The sequence below is a fragment of the Cherax quadricarinatus genome, chromosome 30, assembly GCF_038502225.1.
Source record: "Cherax quadricarinatus isolate ZL_2023a chromosome 30, ASM3850222v1, whole genome shotgun sequence".
Classification (NCBI taxonomy): domain Eukaryota; kingdom Metazoa; phylum Arthropoda; class Malacostraca; order Decapoda; family Parastacidae; genus Cherax; species Cherax quadricarinatus.
Window position 1 is genome coordinate 20,562,611 of NC_091321.1, and position 3,820 is coordinate 20,566,430.

The 3,820-nt window shown below is 38.1% G+C and overlaps 1 protein-coding gene across 1 annotated transcript in view; it reads right to left on the reverse strand.

The window, feature by feature from the left end:
* The window catches only part of LOC128692745 (uncharacterized), a 59,682-nt gene extending 57,616 nt beyond the window's left edge, over positions 1-2,066 (reverse strand). Inside the window, exon 1 of the mRNA XM_053782078.2 lies at positions 1,943-2,066. The gene's annotated coding sequence lies outside the window, so the exon portion shown is untranslated. The remainder of the gene's footprint in view (positions 1-1,942) is intronic.
* Positions 2,067-3,820: the final 1,754 nt, after the last annotated feature.

A 3,820-nucleotide genomic window follows, 5' to 3' on the forward strand; every position in this document is an offset into this window, starting at 1 on the left:
ATACTGTCAACCACAATATATTATGTAATAAACTTCAAGCTATCGGTATAGGTTCTGTAGACTGGTTTAAGTCCTACCTTAGCAACAGGAGACAAATAGTCAAAATCAACAAAACAGAATCAGAACCCCTGCCGATAACATGTGGAGTTCCCCAAGGTAGTATTCTGGGTCCCTTATTATTCTTATGTTATGTCAATGATATGCCTATCAGTGTCAAGTGCAAACTCCTACTGTATGCAGATGACAGTGCTGTGTTAGTGTCAGGTAAAGACCCACAAGATATTGCTAATGTTTTAACACTGGAACTGGAGTCCTGCAGCAAATGGTTAGTAGACAACAAACTATCATTACACCTAGGGAAAACTGAAGCCATTCTCTTTGGCACGAAACATAAACTGAGAAGGGTAAATAATTTTAATGTTCAATGTAATGGGGAGCCCATCACTTTGGTTTCATCAGTAAAATATTTGGGAATCCCCTTTGACCCATGCATGTCAGGAGAATTGATAGGGAACAGTGTAGTAAAGAAAGCGAATGCCAGACTGAAGTTCCTGTATAGACAAGCACAGTGTCTACCTACTGAGGCTCGCAGGACCCTATGTCTAGCCCTTATGCAATGCCATATGGATTACGCTTGCTCTTCTTGGTACTCTGCCTTGACAAAAAAACTGAAAGATAGACTGCAAATCACCCAGAACAAAATCGTAAGATTCATCCTGGACCTGGGACCAAGAGAACATGTAGGCCAGGATGAATTACAGCAGTTGGATATGCTGAATGTTGAAGACAGAGTAAAACAACTGAAGCTAAATCATGTTTATAAAATTGCTCACAAACAATGTCCAGAATATCTTGCTGTCAATTTTGTCAAGGTTGGGAACCAAAGCAATCATAGTACTAGGGGGAGAGAACACAACTTTGTAGTACCCACAGTCAGTGGCCAGGCTTCAAACACCTTTTATTGTACAGCAATAAAGGAATGGAACAGACTACCCGCACATGTCAAAGCCAGTCATAGCATGAACCAGTTCAAGAAGAGTGCCAAAAGGTGTCTGATGAATGTAGCTACAGAAAGGGAGGGAAATGATTTTCTATTTTTTAGCTAACATACGTGTAAATTTTACCTTATTCCTAGTAATGACCCTCGTATTGTAGATAGTCTTAATGACCCCCGTGTAGTAGATAGTCTTTTTAGTATGATAATAAGATGTTATCTTCATTGTAGAATAATAAGAAAATATTATAACCTTTATATTATAATAATAAGGTAAAAGGACCCCAATGGAAATAAGTCAGTGTCTGACTTTTTTGGGTTATCCTAGGTTCTCTACACATATGCTGCTATGTATGATAATTCTATGTAACTGTATTTGTGTATACCTGAATAAACTTACTTACTTACTTAATAAGGGCAGTTATAGCCCTTGTGGGTTTAGCGCTTAAATTTTTAAATAAAAAATTATACATATTATTATTATTATTGGCAGTAGTAGTGGTAGTAGTATTTTCCTTGATATATCCACGAATAGCGCTTTTGTATTAATATTATTATATAGGCCTATACTGCATTGCAGATACTCTTTTTACTAAACACGATTTCCACCAGGTCTGGAGTTCTTAACAAATTTGCATAACAATTATTCTCAGAATACGACCCACAGTAGTTGGCCGACACACAGGTATATATTTTTACTGCTACGTGAACAGAATGGAATAGAACACGAGACCTTTCTATTGTAAGCCGAATGTTCTCGCTACTGAGTTGTATTCGTCATTTTTTTTAATGACTCGAGTCGATTAAAACCATGTTTTTGAGAGTAATTGATATAAATATAAAAATAAATTCAGTGTAAAAATCAGCAATATATTGTAGCCGTAAATCTGTATTAAAATTTCAAGTCACAGATTTTTACGTCACAAAATTAATGGAGCAACAACTTACGATTGCCTACCTCTTTTTTCTTCAACTGAATAACGTGTAAATTTTATGTATTTATAAATTTTTCCACACCTTGTTACAACGACCACTTCCAAGACAACACTGAGGGTTGTCCCATCTTGGCACCCATGATGCTGCCCACACAAATGTTACAAACTATCTTACACGTGCCAAAACAGCTTACAAAACTATATTTGCCGATCTGCCACGAAAACACATTACTAATTTATGTGATTTACTGAACAGAAATGTATAAAATGGGACTGACAGTGGATATATGTTACAGAATTGAAGTATATACATCTAGGGAATGAAGATGAATTGATGCGTATTTTTGGCTTTAATTTTACACATAACCTTTCCTGGTGTGGGGAGCTTATGCTGCCAAATGTGTCATCATCATTATGTCTAATCTTGAAAATGACTTCCTACTCCGTCAATATTATCCCAACAGCGTCACCATGGCAATTCATTGCGTTAGTTTCTAACAATTTCACTCTTAATTTCCTCGATTATAATCAGTGGTATTCGTTATAATAATAATTAGTATTATACAGTGCTGCACAATTCCCTAGATCAAGAGCCCCTCACCAGCATAAATTAGTATTATAATAAAAAAGAAGCGATAAGCCACAAGGGCTATACAGCACTGTCACCAGCATCAAGGAACCTCCCTTGAGGGGTCATAAGAATCAGGGGAAGCTTTAAACCCAGAGGGGCCGTACAGCGCCCAGGAATGGTGAGTTATTAGAATCGACCCAAGGAAGAGGTCCGCTTCTGTGGATGAAGAGCCCTTCATTGGCGTCAAGGCACTTCACTTGAAGGGAAAGCACTAAACCCATAAGGGTCATATAGTACAATGGAGGTAATCAGGTTTAACCCAAGAGAGGTTAGGGTAGCTTCCATTCTTTGGACTAAGATCCTTCACTAGTATCAAGGCAACCCCCTCCCATCCGTATTATTATTATATTATATATTATAATCAGAAAGAAGCGCTCCCATCCGTAAAGGGACCAATGGGCAAAGAAAAATGCTTCAACACCTCATGGAGTGTTTATTATTGTTTATGGGGAAGTGCCAAGCTCATAAAGGTCATATCATTACTGTATATTAATTTTATGTGCTACACCCGTATGGGTCATGCAGCCCTGAGAGTAAAGGTGCGCAAGGGGATGAGGGTGGTGGTATAGGGATCAAATAGTGGCAAGGAATGGGAGACTCGGGTTCAGTCCAAGGGGGGCACAGATTCAGTTCTTTGCATGAGCATTGTATTCATAGGGAAAAACAAAACCCTGAGAGGTCATAACAGCACCTAGAGAAATGAGGAAATCTAAGACAATCAAGGTTTAATCCAAGGAAGAGGAGGGTAAGTACAATTCCTTGCATCACAAGCCCTTCACCAGCATCAAGGAATCATCTGAGGGGTGAAGTGCAGAGTAACAAGATTGTTATCCCCTCAGTGGAGGTTTCTTCATGATGATTAGAGGCTGTTAATCCAAGAAATTGAACTTGACCTTTTCCTTGGATCAAACCTGGCTGCCTTCTATTTGCCCAGGCACTGTAATAAGACATTGTCATGCTTGTTGCCAACGATTTGCTCCCACAAATGAGTAATGATTTATATTTCGGGAAAGCTCTGAACCCATAAAGGTCATTCAACACCAAGGGAACAAGACAATTCAGTTTGATCCAAGGAAGGGAAGGGCAACTCCAGTTCCTTGGATTAAAAGCCTATCCACACCAAGGCACCTTTTGCAAATTATTATTATTATTATTATTATAATTAAAAAGAAGTGCTAAACCACAAGGGCTACCCTTTGCAAAGAGACTTCCATTAAAATGTTTTTGTAATTATTTTTGTGATAATAAAAAAAAAAAAAA